This window comes from Agelaius tricolor, unplaced genomic scaffold (assembly GCF_023055355.1).
Source record: "Agelaius tricolor isolate 1412-34295 unplaced genomic scaffold, bAgeTri1.0.p SCAF_1, whole genome shotgun sequence".
Lineage (NCBI taxonomy): Eukaryota > Metazoa > Chordata > Aves > Passeriformes > Icteridae > Agelaius > Agelaius tricolor.
Genome location: NW_027269261.1, coordinates 70,540,126 through 70,560,514, shown reverse-complemented (window position 1 = coordinate 70,560,514; position 20,389 = coordinate 70,540,126). Strand labels below are relative to the sequence as shown.

General features: G+C 43.5%; 1 protein-coding gene and 1 long non-coding RNA gene across 4 annotated transcripts in view; one reads left to right on the top strand and one right to left on the bottom strand.

The window, feature by feature from the left end:
- Window positions 1–20,389, top strand: part of FOXO3 (forkhead box O3) — an 87,561-nt gene that overhangs the window by 40,711 nt on the left and 26,461 nt on the right. The gene's annotated exons all lie outside the window — the stretch shown is intronic.
- Window positions 639–14,077, bottom strand: LOC139595619 (uncharacterized). 3 transcript variants are annotated; one of them, XR_011681074.1, is made up of 3 exons: window positions 12,943–14,077; window positions 10,984–11,353; window positions 639–4,263 (listed from the first exon to the last, which is right to left on the bottom strand). It is a non-coding gene; the product is annotated as an uncharacterized lncRNA (long non-coding RNA). The 3 variants fall into 3 exon arrangements; XR_011681073.1 differs by having other exon boundaries at window positions 639–1,975; XR_011681075.1 differs by having other exon boundaries at window positions 639–1,975; window positions 13,802–14,077.

Genomic DNA, 20,389 nt, shown 5'->3' with positions numbered 1-20,389 from the left:
TTATGTGCTGCACTGCCCATTCAGGCATTTTAGTTTCTAATTCTCTACCCCTGCCTCCCAGAAATATTAATAATGATGCTTTTACCAGTGGTGTGGGAATGCTCCCTGAGACACACCACCAGGGCAGGACATGCTGTTGGCTGGTGCCATGGATGGTATTAGGGATACGGGAGCGTAATTGGCTTGAACTTCTGCTCACCCCTAGACTTAAGTCCAAAGCTTTTTTATCAAGTTCAGATAAGGTCCCTACCTCTGTTTGACTCCCATTAGAGCTCTGCTGTTCTGTGTAGTTCTGGTGGTGTCTCCTCCATTCTGTTTGGGGTTTCAGATGGGAATGCCAGCGTTGTTGTGGATGCAATAGTTGAACCCTGGCCTACAAAACCCAGCCAGCTCAGATGATAAGGAAAGGCAGCTTATTACTCCAAGAGCTGCCTTTCCCACATCAGGTAGATCTGCATCAGGCAATTGCATGAATCAGATGCTGATCTCTATTGCCATAAAATACAACAAGGAAAATCCCATTTCTGAAAGTCTTTCTACTGTACACAGACCCAGATGTATAGCACTGCTCTGTGCAAAGCAAATGGGACTTGTATGTATTTTAATAATGTAAGTGTAATGTAATTATTCTCTTGTCCATCTGGCAGGTGGTGTTTTCATTAAGAAGTGAATAATCTAAGCTATAGGCTCTGTAGAGGGGGATGAGTATGGAGGAGATTCAGGTCATCTGCTGTGGGACCATAAATAGAAGCTAACAAGGGAGCCCTTGCTGTCCTTGTCCACTAAAACTGAAAATCTGTTGCTTTTATTTTTCCTTTAGCAGACTGCTTGCAGGCTTAGGAGCTGGTCTATTAGTGAAAACTTCTCACCATCATGTAGTTTAATTCCTCATTTATGGCAGTGGCTGGAGGTACAGTGTGAAAAAATAGGTTTTATATAAGAGAAAAAACCCTAAGTCCTTACATAAACCACTATGCATAGAAAGATAAGATTAAAATCACACTTGTGGAGGTGCCCAGTATGTCTCTGGTACTGATTGAAAAAGAAACTTAGATTACTTAGATTACTTTTTATTCATGTAGAAGGTTCTGATTAAAAAAAAAGCAAACCAAAACACACACAGAAGAACAACAAGCCTGAGCCATCATCCAAAAAAAAAAAAAAGTTTTGGGAGGAGTGTTGTGTGTAGCTTTCTAAAGGAAGTCTGGTTGCTCTCTGACCATCTGTGTGGCATCTTCTGTTTTCCAGACAACGTTTTCTGATGTCCACATGGAAACAGGAGCAATTTCCTCTTTCCTTGTCCTAGCAGGACTTTTCTTGGCACAGCACAAGGCCTAGTTTGAGTTTTGCCCTGGAAAGATATAAATATCCTGGCCCTGTCCCAGGAACATGCAAGCAAGGATTAGGTTTTATTTTTTATCTTGTAGCATTCAGAGAAACCTATCAGGTTGACCAGGCTGGGAGGGGTTTTCATTCACTAAAGCTTGTAAATAAAGAAACTGAGCTTTAAAGAAATTATTATTATTTTTAATCTATAATTTTAAATTTAGAAGGGGATCCTGAAATGGTGCTGAGTATCATTCACTCATTTTGTAGGCATCACCAGGCAGAAAGTTAGAGATTGTCATTGCCCTTTTGTGAAGGTGCAGATTTTCATTCTGACAGGCTCGTTCTTTCACGGAGGATCCTGCTTATTTTGCTTCCCAGAAGCAGGGAACTCAGGTTGGGTTGCTGTTCAGCCAGGGTGGAACACAGAGGCTGTTGTACCACCACTTTCAAGGAAACACTTCCTAGGGTGTTCATTAGCCGGGCTGCAGATAATAGGAAACTAAAAACAAACCTGAGCAACAGCCCCTTGAAAACAGCTTTAGAGGCTGGGTGCCAAACTGTTTAGTGCAGTCTGGAGGTGCTAGTGTGTCTCTTCTCATTAAGGGTGCTGCTGAGCCTCTTTCTTTTGTGTGGGCGCTGAGAATACCTGAAAGAAAATATTTAACTACTGCACAACTTGCTCAGTACAAGGAGCAATGGGAATAGGGACAGTAAATACAGCATCCCAGGCAAATGGTGAGCTAAAGCTTTGTCAGGCTGTAATAAAGCATGGGTGAGCCTTTGTCAGACATGCTTTTCTCTCTTTATTTAAAGATATTATTTATCCCCCTGACTTCATGAAGTGTTATCTGGAAAGGTTTGCTGTGCAGATCAATCTTTATCCTGTCTGCTTTGATACACTCTGCTTTAGAGGGGGTTCCTTGGGTTCTGTAGGAGTCAGCGATCTCAATGTTTTGTGGTTTCAAGCGAGAACTCGTTTCTCTGAATGCATCAAGCCTCAGTTGTTTGTATATGTGTGTGAAGGTCAGTGGGCTTGTCAGATAACCAATTGTAAATCCTGTCACTAAATCAATTTCTTTTAATTAAAAAAATGTGCTGCTCTTCAGGAGAAGTGCACCCTTTCATCTGGACAAAATCCATTATATCCCAACACAAATATGATAGCCGTAAGCTCTCTGCTAGTCTCATGTTGGCTGCTTGTCTCAGCTGGTGCATTGGAGGTTTGGAAATATTGGTGGTCAGAGAGGGGCTGTGTTTTCCCCCCTCTGAAGGAAATGACTGTTGTTACTATTCTGACATCACCTTACTTTGCAGCCTTTGAAGCAGAAAACATTAAATGACAAAACAAGTAGCCACACCAACAGGTGAGAGATGTTCGAGTCCCATTCTTGCTCCCTGTGGCGCCTGCACCAGAAGCAGGGAGAAGTCTGTCACAAGGGCTAAGAGCAGAACAGGATTTCACATTCGTTTGGTAATTCCCTTGGGGTTATACTCTTAGATGACTTAATGACTTGGTGTATAGCCTGTCTGGAAGATAAGCAGGCATAATTCATTGCAGGCAGGTTGTTCATCCTTTGAGATAACCAGCAACTACACCCCATAGGGAGCAGGGAGATAAAGACACTAGGCATCAGCAGCTGTAGTTCAAGGTTTCAACCCTTCCACCTCCTTCTGTGACCCAGAAGTCATTTACAGTTGATAATTCAGTCGTTTGCTTTCTTTAGAGAGAAGTACAGTGGCCGTGGTTGGCTGAAGTGAGTGCATTTTCCATTCTGCCCATGCCTTTCAACACAGCCACAGCGTAGCTCTACCTGGAAGTAGGCATTCTTGTGTCACTTAGAGACTTCAGGGCTGTGTTAAATGCTGGTTTTGAAAACTTACTGTAAATTGATTCCAGTTTTTCTAGTGTTATTTAAATGGTGACTGTTGTTCATGTACTGCTTGGCATGCTTACACATTGTTAACTTTAAGTTTCAGTTCAAGTGAAGCTTTAAGGGGTCCAGTTTATGTGTTAGGTCCAAACTGAGGCACAAAGAGAGAGAGTGTATTACATAATGTATACATAATATATTCTATTTGTTGATTTTCTTGTGAAGAGACATTTACTTTCAGTATCAGCAGGTCTGTTTTAAAATTGAACAAGTCCCACACAACCGTGCTGCTCCAAAGCCAACAAATATTAGGATCAAACATATGACATGACTTCTCCCTAGTTAATATTCCCTCCTCCAAAAAATCTGTAGTCTGTAAACAGCAATCTACGTCTTGAGATCGCTTGCATGCAAAGATAAATGATTGCCTCAGTGGGCACTTTATGATGACTAGCTCTCAGTAAAACATTTTTATCTTGTCTGCGTGCACAGCAAAAGAAATAACAAATACAAGGCTTTTGATATGGTCATATGATGGCCACAATGTGATTCACAGTCTGTGATGTTGCTTTATTTAAGGAGGAAGGGAGGGACAGAAGGAAAAGTCTATTTTTGTTTGTTTGTTTTCTAATTACTTGGGCTGGTTTTTCTTTGACTCAGCAACTCTGAAGAGTACATACTGTACTACAGTAACCAGCAGTCAGGGCTGGGAAGTGGAGCTATAGTGATAATAGAAGTAAATATCCTGCATTCTCAGAGGGATTAGGAGGAGATGGAGGATTTAGTCTCGTTATGGTTTGGTGTGGTGTCACAATCCCTCTGCATCAGTGCTGTCTTGTATGTAATCTTTCAATCTGTATTTCTCAAGTGAAGTATGGAGAACAACCAAGCAGTCAGAATAGTTTTATTTTCACTTTAGGTATTTTTCATTTATGAAACGCGTGTGTTTAGGCGATGGAAGCATTCACCTTGCACAAGAAACCATGCAGCAAACAAAACGGGTGTCTTGTTTTCAGTTCTTCCCTTGACAAATGCGGTGCTTATGGCCTGTCTGGAGTGTGTCCTAAGAGAGGAGAGTGATTTTGACTGCCATGAAATAATTTGATAATTGACATGAAAAAATTTGGGTGACATGGAATACCCCCTACCTTGTGATGCTTTCCTGTCAGTCTGCATAGCACACAGCAAGAGTTGTGCTTATCATGGCACACCGTGTCACTCAAAATGGTTTGAATCCCAGCTTCCAAGATGAGCCCTTACTACTTTTAAAGGTGTTAAATTACATTTGTGATTTCAAATAATGAAGATGCTCAAGGCTGTAATGGATTGCAGGTGATTCTGTCTGCAAGGGGAAGAAGTGCAGCCTGTGGACTGCTTTGTGCAGGAAGGGATCCTCACTAAAGCACTTGTCATCTTTGTGTCCTGTGTCAACCTGCTCCATTAATGCTGGACATTCACATGTCAGGGTATGTTAAATACAAAACTTCCTGGCTCCTTAGGGGAACAGCCTCACTTTTGTGAGACCTGTTCATTCAAGTTAGTTGTGAGCAAATTTTAAGCGAGATGTGAGTTTTAAGCAGGATATCCAGGCAGAAGAGCTCGTGTTGATGGCAACTGGGGAGAAAATTCTGGAGACAGTCTTTCAGAGATGCATGGCTCTCAAGAACTGGGAATAGAAAACTACTTTTTTACTCTATCTCATGGGCTAAAAGCCCTGCAAAGTGCATTCTTCCCCTTTGCAACGTGCTCCTCTGAGAAGTCACAAGTCATGAGGAGGCTTTGTGGAAAGGCAGTGGGTTTCTTTAACAGGTAGCAGCTCCTATCTGGTTCCTTTCCAGAGACCGCTGTTACAGATTTTTTAATGCTTTATTCCATGTTCTTGCTTCTGATGTTTATCACAGTACTGAAAAACCTAAATATGCCCCCTTGCAGCCTTTAATTATGTGATAAAAACCGTGTCCAATTTAAAGTCTGTTCTTTTACCAGAGAGGGTGACCTGATGATGGCATTCTCTTGTGAAGAAACAGGACTTCACTGCTGTTGATGGCCTGCCCTCCTTCTCTGTTCTTTACTGTATTTTTTTTCATTTCTCTGATGATTGTAATTGCACTAAATGCATTTGATAATGCAGAAGTGACCTATTTTGTGCTCCGTTCAGCTGATTCTGCAGTTGCCTGTAGGGTTTCCTAGCAATGTTCTTCAGCTGCTCCTTGGCTTACAAAAGCCTGGTAAGTTAGGCATGGCCAGCACAACATACTTGAGGCAAGGAAAGTTCCAGGTAATGAAGGAGGATAAGCCACGCAGGTGTGAATGCACTGGACTGAGTGTTAGTGAGGCAAGCTGGAGGAGCAGATTGGGATGAGTGGAATAGATGTCATTAAACATATTAAACTGTTGGAGGCCCTTTGCACAAGTTTGTTAATATCCAGTGACATGGCCAAACATTGTGCCCCTGTAGGCTCAGCAGTTAATGTATGGTACCTCTGGCATCTGCAGTACCTACTGAACTATTAAAAAAATAGATGAGCTGGGACCCATTACCATAAACACCGTCTGCAGCACTAACCCTGGTAACAGATTGTTCTGTGCCTCATTAAAAAGGAGATAGCACTGTCAGAGGAGTCAGGGCTTCATTTTGCCATGTTTGCTACATAATCAGTTAATTTTGCTTAATAGTGCATTGCATCGCAGATGTGCAAAAGGGCAGAGCCACTTCTTTTTCTGCATAAAACCTCCACTCTGGTGCAGCTGCAATTTTAATAGAGTGTGGTACAGCCAGTGAGCTAACCTTAGTCACTGTCCCTGCCTTGACCTGTCCTGGGCTCTCCCAACATTCATCTGGACAAGTGGCGTGCTTGTACGAGTTCAAGGTACAAGTTCCTGAGGAGTTAGACACAGATGAGTATGAGAGTGGTCATTCAGTGTCGGCTGTGCTTGTGCCTTTTTTTTTTAAATCTTACACAAGGTACTGTCAAGGACTTCTACACATTTCAATGGAAAATACTTAGTGCCTGTCTTTCATTTAAGCATTACGCAGAATGTGAAAGTTAGCATTACTGATTTCCAATGAGATGAATCCAAATATGCCTATCTTAACATGGATCTTTACATTTTACTTTCCTTTGAGTGCTGCTTTTGGGCAGATAATTAACAAGTCAAATACAGTAAGACAAAACATATGGAGAAGCCAAGTTTTGACCCCTGTTTAGGGACAGATTATTAAACATTACAATTCAAGGTTTTAGAAGATCAGTGTATTACATAGTAAAACAGCATATCCAACAATTAGTGCTAATATGCTGCCTAAATTTGTAGTGAAACTGGGTATGTGTAAATAGTTTTCTTCAGATGAAAATTAATGTATTCCAAGTAAGTATATTCTGTACTTACGTATCCCAGTCTGAGAATATTATAAGGATATAAATATAACTGAGTTTATAAACTCTGAAGTGTGGTGTGAACATCTTGATTAAAAAAAAAATCCCTGTAAAAAGTAATGCTAGATGTCCGAAGGGCCCTTGTTTAGAAGAATAGGTACACATGTAATTAAGTTCATCTGCCTTCAGAAAAGCAAGCAGGCAAGCACCTACTTAAATCTAAATGAGCTTAAGTTGTGCTTACTTCAAGAAATACTTAAGTATTGTAGTTAACCATCCACATAAAAGATTTTCCCCAATAAAGACTTGCACACATACAAAAGGAGAAAGGTATTTCAAAACCTAGGTATGATTATAGGTGTAAGCACTGGGTTTGATTTTAGAAGAGCCTTGATTTAGAACACTAATTGAAATTCTATGAGTCTGTCTTGGGTCCCTCTGAAAGCCGTGGTCTCTTTTAAATGCTAACAAGTGAGGGAGGTGCTGGCCCTTCCAAACTGATTTCATATTAGCACACCCAACACCTTCCTGGATGTTTCTCCCCAGATGCTCAGTGTGAGGATGGAACCTTCTGCACATAATTTCTCCAGTACTGCCAAATGTGCGTCGCTTTGAATATTTTTGAACTGAAAATCCACATCAAAATGCCAGTGTTTACAAACTTCACTGTTTATCACCCAGGGAGATTTGCAGAAGATGAAGGGTGGGGTGGGGGTGGGGGATGATGGTTCAGTTGCTGTGCTGTGAAGAGCATAAGAACCTTTTGGAAGCAGGTCCAGGAGAGAACTTGAATTCATAGCTGCCTGACTTGGGTCCCTACCTGAGTCCAGGCATCCTGCATAGGAAGATGAGATCTAAATTTTGAATTGTGCTCTTTCTCTGCTTTTGAAAGATGAACCAAAACTTTTTTTAAAAATACTTGAATTTTCAGTGCTTGGTTGATTTCATCTGAAGCCATGGCTGTGAATTCTCAAGGTGGTCTCATGCTCACTGAGGCACAATGCAGAGCACAGAGAGGAGTGAAGAAGACTAAAAAAGAGACAAGTGGACTCTGGAAACCCTGTTTGGAGCAGTGCCACCCAACATGAGCCTTCCCCACATCTTGGTTGTGAAGCTGTGTGTAGGCAGGCAGCTCCCTAGACAAAGGAGCTGCTAGGGGTGGAAAACGATACACTCATGCAACCACCTAATCATCTCCAGAAAATCCAGGGGGACAGTCCAGGGGCAGGCCTGGGCAGCAGGTCTGTTTCACATCTGTAGCCATGGAGTTGCTGTGCTCCTCTAAACAGATGCATTGGGACATGGAGGTAAATTCCTTTAAAGAAAAGGAGGAAGATTTGGGGTTGACTGGGGTTAGTTCTTAGGACAGTAGGTTGAAGTCTTGTTGGTGCTCTGTGCCTGGTAAATCCAGTTCTGATGGCTGAGCTGTGTGGCCCATGGGGTCCATGGCCATGGGCAGGCAGTGGTACATGCTACTTCCAAATTGCAGGTTGCTCAAATCAATGGTCTTGCATAATGGGGCATACAGAATCTCTGGGATGCTATTTATTTTATTTACTTTTTCTTTTTTTTTTTTATTTTTATTAAAAATGACTGGCAGCAATATGCCCTTCTGAAGCTGGCATACTTCTCCATTAGCCCTTCCACTTGCACGTAGACACATACAGTCAAACTTGTGCAGCAGCATGTCACATGCAATTTGTATTCTTTGTTTGAGAAGCAGCCTATAGACAAAACTCGTTTGTTTCTCCCTTTTGTGGCATTAAGCGGTTACTGAGGGGATTTCAGAGGCGTGGATGGGTTAGGCACTTGATTTCTGCAGACTTCAGTAGGAATCAAGGCATGTGCTACTGCTTGTGGTGACTAAAAATTTCCCCAAAGGTTTTGGCTTGCTGAAAACTTCTGAAAGCTTCTTCATTTTGTTTAGAAAAGGATTAATAAGTCTTAAAACAAGGAGTGTGTGCTGTTTTGCTCTGGGGGTGAAGGCCTTGTCTCGTTAAAGCTCTTAGGACTGTACCTCTTTCTTTTTTTTCTTTCTTTTTTTTTTTTTTAATTTTAATTTCTTTTAATAGCTGCTTGTTTTCTGAAGTGCAACTTTGTCTTTCCCAGTGTTGATGAGGAGATTAATGGTCAGGCTCCCAGCTGATGCTGGGTTCTGCACCCGCTGCCTGGGGTGCTGGGCTGGGAGCAGTAGGTGCTGCCTGCTTTGCTCCCGCACAACACCTTCAAAGTTAATCTGCTTTTAGGCTTGTTTGCACTCCCTTCTTGAACAATGTATGCTGTGTGCATTGTTTGCTTTTCAGGCTTTTAGTCAAGCAGAAAGGCAACTTTTGCATTTACTCTGTGCCAAAAGCGATGGAAGTATTTTCTCCGAGTTCATATTTGGACTCCATAATGAGCTTAACTGTTTAGTAGCTGCTGTAAAATATGCTCAGGGAAAGAGTTAAAAAAAATGACTGTAGTTTAGGCATGCACTGAAATGTACTTCTGCCTTACTGGGAGATGGACAGGTTTTTTTGTAGGGAAGGGCAGCATGTAGGCTCTTTCACTGGGATTGCTAATGACAGGGCACAGTAGCCTCACTGCTGCCTTATTAGCTCAGTATTACAAACATGTTTCATGGAGTCCCCATCAATAGCACTGCCAGCTTTCAATATGTAGCAGGAGAAGCGAGGTCACCATTAAGGCCTTGACTCATGGAGTTGTGGGGCAGAGCTCACACCTTCTGCAGGCCGTGCCGTGCCGTGCCGTGCCAGGGAGGAGGCTCGCCCTGGAGCGAAGGCAGAGCAGCACTGGTGCCACAGCCCTGAGGGCTGTGTCGGGGATAGACAGCTTTGTCTTGTGGATAAGGCAGGAGACACAGCCTGATCCTGTGGGTGGGGATTAGAGCCAGAGGCTGACAAAGGAGCATACTGAATGAGTTTGTATCTTGGCCGTGCACCTTGCTGGGTGGTGGCACCCTTTTGGGAGGTGCTGGTGAACCTCCCATGCTGACAGTCCTGGGCTACACTTGTGGAGTGCTGTCTGCCCCTTCCAGGCTAGCTTTTCATGCCCTCTTCACACAGGTGATGCTGCTGTACCAGCCTGTCCTCTTTTGGAAGTACTGGCAGAGCCTTTCCCTTCCATCCTGCTAGACAGACAAGTTTCAGCATCCCCCTGGCCCTGCTGCAGCAGCCTGGGCAGTGAGCCCTTTGGGGGGCTGGGGTAGCACCAGGGTGGTGGGTGCAGAGTCTGAGCCCTGGCCCCTTGGGCAGCCCCCTGACATGGTGTGAGCATGGTCAGGTGACTCTGTTGTGGCTTGAACACTTGCTCACATCCCCTTGGGTCTGGGCTCTAATCCTGGCTTGAAATTTTATATTGACAGAGTTAATTCCTGACTGCTTCAGACTGCAGAAACTGGTCTCTGATAAGGCTGTGTTTAATAAGGATATTCGTGGTAAAGAGCTTTGTTGGCTAGACAGAGCTTTACCTTGCTGAGCTCTGCTCTGTCGGACGAGGAGAAGGTCCCCTCCCAGCACGCTCCCTTCTTGCAGCCTGGCAGTGTGGTGGAGTAGGAGACACAAGGGAGGTGGGGGGTGGTACCTCTTTCTTTCTGACAAAAAAATAGCCACTAAATATCTTTACACAGATGGCTGGAAGCAGTACACGGAGCCAGAGTAAATGTACTCTTGCAGTAAGCCTAAACTCTAAAGTAAATGCCAAAAATAAAGCAGCCTGCCTTACTTTTTCCACCTTACATAGCAGTTTCCAACCACATCAAGTGAAAAGTCTAGGTGGGTGTATAGTGTTTATCATCACTGAGTAATACACATTGCATTAGCTGGGACATCTGTTTTGTACCTGACTACTGGTTTAAAAATAGTTTTAGTGAGGGCAGGCAAGATTATTTAAGTTTATATTGCCACCTAAGAGATAGGAGTGTGTTCCTGATTTGGGGAGGAAAGCTGGGAATGTAAGGAATACTTTTTTAATATTTTTTTTCCTTCCCCCTTCCACTACAACTGTAAGTGGGTTGAAAGACTGTGGAAGTGCAGTATCCAGCAGTGCAGTCTCACTTTCTCTATGATCATGTCAGAATGGTTTCTATGCCTACATCCATCTGCAGCAACTGCATCCTCCAGTATTTGAAAGTTGTTTACATAGGTAGTAGCAAAATTTTATGTCCAGAGCAATAAAAAATTGTAAACAGTTTTACATCCAGACCTATACTGTCACTGATACATGGCCAGAGATGGATTGAGGAGGTCTATGAAATTAGGGTGAGAGACTAAAGTTCCAGTCTGCCCTTTCTTTACAGCCACTGAAAGTCAGAAATATACCAAACACAGACCCAGAGGATATGTGAGAGTTAGCAGAAGGGGAATGCTGGTGCATCTGGAAGTGGTGGACAAAGAAAACCTTGTTACCTTGCGGTGCCTTAGGCTTTGATGCATTCATTTCAGTCACAGGATGTTCAGGTTTAGCCAGGAGTTGGCAGCCAGATGGACCGCGAGGCAGTTCCCAGAGTGACTCAGTCTAGGCCAGCGTGAAGACTCATTCACATAAAGGTAACCTATTACAGTATTTTCTTAGGATTTTTCCCCCTGGGTTTTCATGTTTTTGTGGTAGTACTTGGAGTTTTGTTCATGGTAGTTTTCCAGTTGATCACTGCTTCCTGCCTTCTCTTCTACCCGGCCATGCCTCCACCTCAGTGGAATGGAGATAGAGGGCTTCTGTTTGGCCTGGTCCAATGCCCAGCTGTTGTTGGTGGCCAGGTGGCCTTGCCTTCTACAGGACCTGTCAGGCAAAAGTATGGTCAATGTAAAAACTGTGACAGCATCCCTGTATTTCCTTCCCACCTCCCCACTCCTTTGCTGTCCATGCTGGCATCATGGAGGATGGAGAAGCACCTGTGATGTGCGATTTAAGGCACTTGTCCTGCTGCTCATTGCTTGGTGAGATCCTGTTTCTGCAGTCAGGAAAGCTCTTTAGGAAGAACTGTTTCACTTGACCTTTCTTTCTAGAAAGCTGTGGTCTTGAGACTGTATCACATGGTGGTGATGGTGTTTTTTTCCTAAATAAGGAAGGTAGGAAAGCACTGTACTTATTTATGCCAGCTTTTCTCAAGAGGGAGCTGAATAGGAAAGTTTCTCCTCTGAATCAGTGTAGACAGATTTTTCCTTTGGACTGAAATTTATCAGTTTCTTATCTCATCATTTGATGCCTGCTAAATTGCTGTGGAAGCACCAGAGTGAGGAGCTAGTGATCTTTTTTAGAAGTAAAAGAAATTTTAAAAATGAAGGATTAAATAGTTTATTCTCTGAGGCTGAAATTACAGATATTAAGTGCATTGTCTGTTTTATTGTTAGACAAACCTTTATTGTTTGTTACAAGTTATTTATTTGAGAAGGGCAAGAAGAAAGTCTATAGCACCTGTTTGTTGGTAGAGATGAATTATCATGTTGTTTCAATTACTAATTCCTTTTCCCATACCTTTCTGCCTGCCTGCCTTCCCCGTCATTTGGGGCATAAGTGTTTGCCTCCAGTCACCTTAATGGAAACACCATGGTCTTGAGATAAATTTCTGCTTTTTCATATGCTATTATTATGATTTGGTTTGTTTCTCTGGGTATGCAATGATGAGAACAGCTTCCACAGACATTGTAATCCCAGCAATGAAAAGGAAGAAACTCAAAGAAAAAATATCTTCAGAAAGAGGGAAGAGGAGAAAATCACTATGGTCAAGCTTGAGATGTCCTGTGCCTCACATGAGCAGCAGGGGCTGTTCTGGGGCCTTTGAAAGAAGCCTGAAATGTGTCAGGATGCCTCAGCAGCCTCAGCTCCCAGCTTGGACATCCAGGATGCCTAAAGGTGTGCCATAGGGCTTGTCCCTCTCTTCCTTGCCCTCTATCCCCAGCATGGCATGCATCTCCAGCTGGGGATGGAGAGGGTGTATGCCCCAGTACTGGGATGGCTGCTTCAGGGATGTGCGTAATGTTGGTTTGGTATCAAAGTGGTTTTAAAAACAACCAGGCAAGCAAGACAGCAGGTGCTGGTAAAATAACTTTAGGAAGGTGCCTCAGGAGGGATTAAGATACAATGCTGAAGCTATTAACTGGGAATATGCTACCTCCTCAGCTTCAGGGGTTTTTTGCCAATGTTAAGGAGGAACAGATCAAAGGAACTGTGAAGAGTTAAAAAAGCTCTTCAGGCAGAAAGTAGGCAGTTGTTCGAGAGCCACTCACTAGGATCGGACACCTTGCTTGTAAGTTCACGGGAATCTCAACTTCTCAGCAGCTCCTGGAACATGTATTGGCATAGGACCAAGCTAGGAGGGACAATTACCCTCTTTTGAGTCTGTTTTACAAAGCATTTATGCTACCTACCTTCTGTTACTAGTAAATCATATCTTGATTTGAGAAGGCTTTTTCATGGGTTCACTGTCATCAGCAGCCAACAGGACTCGAGGTCTCTGAGTGCTGCTCCTCAGAGCTGTGGTCACAGAGTCTCAGTGGGCACTTTTGGACAGGGAGAAAGGATGCAGCCACACTGGAGAGTGTGTCTGTTGCAGCTTGATACTCTGTGTTACACTGACCCTTTTTGTTCACTGAAAGGTTGGTCAGGCTGCCCAGGAATGTGGTGGAATCACCATCCCTGGAAGCATTTAAAAAATGTGTGGATGTGGCACTTAGGGACATGGTTTAGAGCTGAACACGCTGGGTTTAGGTTAGTGGTTGGACTTCATGATCTTAGGTCTTTTCCAGCCTTAAGGATTCTGTGATTCTATGACCCCTGCATACCCCACGGGAAGCAGTAAATCCTTGCAGGCCCTTGAGAAGGAGGGTGCAGTGAGACTTGGGCAGATAAGGTCAGGCACCTCCCAGCCCTCCAGCAGCAGTGCTGCATCTTTTGTTCGAGGCCGTTATGGGCACAGCCTTCAGCTTAAGGCATGTAGCTCCAGGAGGCCTGAGCTTTTGCAGTCTACTTTGAAGTCTCTCCTGCCTTCTCTGAGGGTTTTTAAAAATCTACTTTTCCAGTGGACAAGAGTCAGTCTTTGCCCTTGTGCTTCCTCTCCTATCACACTCCAAAAAAAGGAGTTGCTCGGCCTCACTGGCAGACAGTCTCTCATAAATCTCTATGGGCCAGATGGTTCATAATTTATTGCCCACTTTACCCCACCAAATATTTTCACATTACTCCTGTTACTTGGTGGTCTGATTTTCCTATCTATTTCCCCATTCTTACCCAAAAATTTATCCAAGGCCTTTCACACACAAAAAATCCTTAATTTAGATGCATCAATTTTGAAGAAGTCTGTATTCTCTGCTTTGAGTATAGTTTGGGTATGGTTCCTTCTTGACTTCTCCCTAATAGAAATTGGTGTTGCAGAGAAATCTGTGGCTATTGGGTTGCCTCTTGCCTCTGCTCTCTTATTTGAAGCAAAAAGCCTCTGAATTTAGGAGGCTTAAACCGTGTCCTTTCCTGGATCTCTTCTGCCACATGTCATTTCTTGTATGTGAAGTTGTTTATTTGGCTAAATTATGGCAGTCTCTGGCTTTTGCTATCTCTGCAGACACATATGGTCCTGCTGATAGAGTGGTGTGTGTCTGCCTCAGATTTGTGGGCGACAGTGGCATGTGCAGAGAGCAATGGGTGGAGTCGGCCGTGCTGCACGGTGTGCAAGGCCCTGCAAAGCCCCCATCTGTGGGAATTCCTCCTCAGCTCTTATCAGTCACGTCCCGATGCAGTGAGTTGTAGAAATCAAATTAGCAGGCAAGTCAATTGCTTACGTCAGTCAGAAGTTTTGCGGTGGGGATGATGTGATAGCCCAGGGCCCTTCACTGGGTAGCCTTCCTGGCTTTGATTGCAAGGGCTCTAGCACAGTGAAAACCTGACAGTGCAGTTTCACTTCTGTTCTGCTTTTTAGTTTTCCTTCCTTCTTGCTCAAAAGACTTTTTCTCACTGTTGTTTGGGGCAAGCAGAGCAGAGACTGTGTCTTTGCTATAAAAGTAGAGAAAGCTCTGCCCTGTTATTTTACAAAACAAGTTGTTGTGGCATTCTACATGGTTCCTCACATCACTCAGTAGTTTGTTAGTCTGTCACTGTACAAGCATACTAAATGACAAGCTAAAAAAACAGAAGACAGTACAACAGTCCATTAAAATTCATATAGGATATCAAATATTCAAAGTAAGGGATGTAAAAAGAAACTGCTTGCTGTAAATACTAATACCTGTAGTTGCATAAACATAAAGAAGAAGTGCTGTGCACCACAAAGCAGTGGACTGCTGCTGACAATTCCACAACTGCCTGGGAATCCCTGTAGTTATTTATTTCCAGAGAGCTGCTACCACTTCAGGGAAAGGTCTCCTTCAGAAGGTCCAGCCTGTCATGTGATCCTCTTCTCCTAAACAGACACCTTGGCTAACTTGAAATTGGAGGCAAGATCAATTACTTTCAAGCTCTCAGTGTCATGGAGTAACAAGAAATGATGTTATTCATTTCTTGTGTCCAGGGCAAAAGCAATGAATCTCAGGCTTAACATTTTGGAGAGCTTTTACTTTTTTTCCCCTGTACTGCTTTCTCTGGAGAGTTAACTTCATATGTCATTATATCTTCTGGTAATTCTTAATTTTCTTTGAAACTGCAAATGCCTGTGTCAGCAAACTTAGGACTTAACTTCCCAAGCACAGGCAACAAGCAGGCTTTTAGATTTTTTTAAGGGCAGGACTTCTGAGTTAAAGTATCAGAGCTTCCATCAGATCTTTCAACAACAGATCCCAAATTCAGTTTCAGCTTCATCCCACTTTTTGGAAGAATATCCAGCCTTAAATGCAAAAGCTTAAGGCAATGGAGAATCCACTTCATCTTCAAGTGTGTTTTTTAGAAGGTTAATTACCTTTGCTATTAATATGTACATGCTATTCCTGCTGTGGTTTTGGGTTCCAAATACTTGGGTCTTTTTAAGGCTTTGTCTGCTATTAATATAGTCCCCAGCCTCCTCTACCCAAATCTGTAATAAATTAGTTTTCAAGGCTTTTGTCTGTAGTGATTCTAAAAATAATTTCTTATTGGAATCCAATTGAATCTGAGGGAAGCGAGGTGATAATCAAATGATGTCACCCTCACGTCTTGCACTGCATCTCGCTGCCTGCCAAAACTAGCAACTGTTGCTATGTACCCAGGGGAAGGTGATACTCCCAGCCTTTTCTTGGTGCTGGAAAGCTCTCCTTTCCACTGCTTGTCAGGCCTCTGGGAGCTGCTGACGTCTGTTCCAGGCTTTTCATTTTACCCTTATGTGTTGGGATGGTCATGGAGAAGCGTGCATCGTGTCCTGTAGGATGCTTGGGATTTTTCCTGTTCCTGAAGAAAACCATTCCTATCAACCACTGCAAATCTGGAGGACTGATGTGATTTAACCCATTAGGTGCTGTATTGCAGTGCTTGGGCTGTGGGGTGGAAACCTTGCTGCAGCATGTGTGGCAATGTCCAAAAATCCATCTGACAGGACAATGGCGTGACACCATCACTTTTCCCAGACATTTTTCTTCTTTTTCTCAGTGACTTCCCTGAATACTTGGCTCATGGGACTCCTCCCCCAGCTTTTCTTTAAGTACTTCCTGAAGTTAAAAATACCTCACCAGAAGAGCCGAGCTCATTGTCATTTGACACATGGGGGTCCAGGAGATCTTTGATAACAAACCCAACTGTGTCCCCAGATGACTTCATGCATGTGGGACTCAGGGTGGAAACCTGGGAGTAAAACAAGTCAAATGTTTGTAAGGCTCCATCTGGTTAGTGCCAGTGCGTCTTGGCAGTCACTCCCTGCCCTGTCTGCATTTAAAAGGGGTTGCTTACAGTTTTAGTCTTCATTTTGCTATAGTTGTTATCTAAACATGCAAACACTGTCTTTGTGGTTTTGGGCAGCAGAAGGGGCCTGAATCTCAGGCAGCCTGAGGTACAATCCTGGACTTCATGTTTTATTTCAAACATGCGTGGCTGCAAATAGCATTGTGCTGAGTTCCAGCAATGTCCTAATTCCCTGGATGGAGTGGGGGACAGAGAGGGGCACGGCAGAAGAAAGCACTCTGTGTTCACTGGCTGCTGTACCAGAATGATGGGGTAGGGTTGAAGCACCGAGGCATTTCATGGTGTCACAATTCCCAGGGACTCTTTCCCAAGCATGTACACTGTCCCTGTATATAGCAGCAATCCAGAACTAATTGACATGTAAGTGCCACGGGGGAGTAAAGTTATTTGAAGTTATTAAAGTTGTTTTGTCTTTCACCAAGTGAAAAAATCCAAAGTTATCCAGGTGGAAAAAAGGAGAGGAGGAAAAAACCAGCCCAAACTGTGACTTGTTCAGACTAGTTTGTGAAAGTATCTTGAGGTCTTCTATCCTGAAAACCTTTGAAATTTGAAGACTGTGGACTCTTGTCTCTTGGCACTCTGCCAATTCCTCCTCCTCCTAGCAGATTCTGCCTAACAGTTGCCCTTTTTTTCCACTTTTAAATACCCTGAATCACAGAGCTTGCTCATTTTCTTCATTGAGGTCTAAGGCCTTAAGGACTGTGTTGAAGTAATGAAGAGGACAGCATGTACTGGATACTGGAGCCAAGGGAGAGGGGGTGTGGGCAGAGGGAAGAGATGACCCTGCTTCCAGGCTTTGGTCCTAATCCTGCAAACTTTTTCTCATGTGAAGAGTCCTGCAGAGGTCAGCCAGACATTCTGCACGAACAGCGACTTATTTGCTATTTGGCATCATGCTTGAATTATGCTTAAAGTAGCCATAAAAACACGGTCAGAGTTTGTGATAAGGCGTGGATGGGGTGCTTTAAGCCAGCTCAACAGGGAGTCTGCTGGAGACATGCATGGGATTAATTAAATAGAAATTTTGTGTGTTTGGCAAGCGTGGCTGGGTTTGGCTAGCCTCTAGGACTCAGAGAAGGTGCCTCTCTGAAAAGAATATATAAATGCAGTGTCCAATGTGCACTCCCTGGCATTGCCCTCAAGAAGGAAGGTTAGCACATGATAAATCTTGCCAGGATTTATCTGCCCAGGTGGCCCAGTTCCCTGCATGCCAGTATCTTGTGCACTCCCGTGTTTGGCTGTCAGATCAGGAGGCAGTGTTCTGAACCACCCCATGATCATGTTGCATTTGTGATTACATTGTTGGCTCTTGCAGTGGGAACCATTTGTTGGGGCCTGAAGGTGCAAAAGCAGCTCTGCTGGTGCAGCCCTTTACAGCCACTGAAAGGCTGCTGGTGCAGCCCTGATCCTGGGCTATTGCTGGCAAACATGACCTTGGGTAAGCAAGCAAACATTTCATCCTGTTGTGCTCTAAAACCTTATGACTGTATATAGGGTCTCTTAACACAGAAGGCCTTGTCACTTGATTTTGTGGAGAATTAGCTTCAGTCCTTACTTTTCTGCTGAACAGATGTTTTCTAGAGTATGCATATATTTCTTAGCTACTTCACTAAAATGCAACTTATTAAAATGCAACTTGAGACATGGAGTCCAAAGTGGCCAACACTTCTGTGGTGTTGGTAAAAAGATGCTCCTCTGTACACAGAGCCTTAAGGTTTCTTGCCATCCTGACTTTAATTGCTTTTGACACACTTATTTAAGGGCAGTGGGGCAGGGAGGGGACACAACTCTTCAGTGTGAGTTAAACAAGAGGAGCCCAAGTGCTGCCTGTTCCAGCTCGTGCAGGCAGAGTGCCACGGGGGCAGCAGCTGATGGAGGTGGCAGCTGCTGCAGATGCAGGGAAGGACCAGCACCCAGCTGCTCCCTCCTGCTGCCTTCCCCCCGCGCTGACAGCATCGCTGTTTGTCCTGCCGGGTCCTTGTGTCCTGAGTCTCCCCAAGACCAGAGTGTGGTGAAAGACCGGGCTGCTCCCAGCCTCTTCCTCCTTATTTATGTGTCACAGGAGGAAAAAAACCTAGATGGAGATAGGGTGTTTGGGGTCATCCTGTTGTAGTTATGATGATGGCAACAATTCACAGCTGAAGCATTTGATTTGTTAACCTTATAAAAATATGCCATTAAATACTGTATTTAGCTCCTCAGGGGAAGTAGCCTAGTTTCTTTTTCATTTTCCTTTTCTTATCCCTGTTTTAGCATTAGTGACTCAGCTGTCACTCTCCTGCGGAAGGGCTGCTGGTGTCATAGCTGTGATTGGATGGCACCAAAAACCCATTTCTGCTGAAAATAATTAATGTGGTGCATTTTCACCTCAAAAAGAGCCTGTTACAAAACTACTAGAAGGTTTTCATTAACTTTTGCTAGCTTTGAAACTTGCCTGTGAACAAAATTGGCAATTTCTGTATGTCTCCTCGTGTTTATCCTTGTCAACAAGGCAGAGTCTGGCAAAGGCTGGTGCACATCTACCCTACACATTGAGGGCATTCCTGTTGAAGCACACAAAGTAGTTCATATGCATTTAGGCATGCAAAAAAGCCTTTGCAGGTGAGAATCTCACTTTGCAACAGGCAATGAGCAGATCCTCATAAACAGAATTAATTTCCACTAGCTCTGAAAAAAGTCAAACTGGTGATGAGTGTGGACTCTTCCATCTCTTTATTTTTTTTATTCCCCTTTTTCTAACCTTAATCAGAAAGTGTGTGGTTCTTTTATTTTTTTCTAGATATCCCATCTCCTCTAAACTTCAATCACAGGGGCAGGGGGAAGAAGAAGGAAATAAAAAGCACAAAGCTAGTAAACCCATTTTATATTTTGCATATTGTCTCATATTGCAAAAGTATTAGCAGACCTGTTATAATGGATGTACATGTCAGGGTTCTTGGTGCAGTGGGTCCTTTCCCATTCCAAAGGAGGGAAAATATCTCCATAATTATTTGCCATTGCTCGCTCTTTTTGCCCTCATCTATTCAACTGCAACTTGAAGGTGCTTGTTTCTTGTGTACTTTGCTTATGAAAATGGTACCTGGCATACTTAGGAGGCCTTGCATTCTTGAGCTATGAATGCTGTGAACAGTGTCATAAGAAAAAGATGATGTACAAAGGCATCATCATTCTCGGCATTGTCCTTTAAAATTTGCCCTGTGTCTTGGACATGTAGGTGTTGAAAAAGAGCTTACTTCAAGCAGTGTAGTTTCACTAATAAAACTCATCAGTTTTCCCCTAAAAACCAGATGTGGCCTGTGTCTACCCAACCCATGTGACATCTGGGATAGTTTCTCTAAGAAGCAGAAAATTATCTGAGAGAGAATATATCTGGAGGAATTGTAAGGGCATCTCAGAGTCCATACATTTGCTGCAACCCCAAAATGCATAGATTTTGATTCAGCTAGTCAAAACTTTGAATTTTTCAGAGTATAAGATGGTGTCTATGAAGTTGGCTCAAGGCCTGTCCTGAAGGGCCGGGAAGACAAGGCTGGTTTGTGCTAGCGAATGAAAGCAAAACAAGTGTCCTGATTTTATTTTCTGTGGAATCTTTATGGAGTTAGTGCTCCTTTGTCTGCCTGTTGATGCTGTAAACTTTTAGATGCAAGTGTCTTTCACTGGTGCAGTCCTTCCCACACCTGGAGCTCAACCAGACTGCATCCTATAGGGAAGATAATTCTTGTCATATTACCTTGTGAGGACTCTTGCTATTGACACAGTCAAGGTCCTAAAACCCATTTCCCTGTGGCTCCTCAGCTGCCTCTGAAAAAGGCATGTATGGAGCAATACAAGGACCCCATCATGGCCCAAGTGTTGGCCTCAGGAGGGATTACTCATGTGTACAGGTTCAAATGCAGAACATGAAAAGGCTCCTCCACTCATCATTCTGCTATTCAGGCTCTGGTGTTGGGGTGGGGCTTGAAC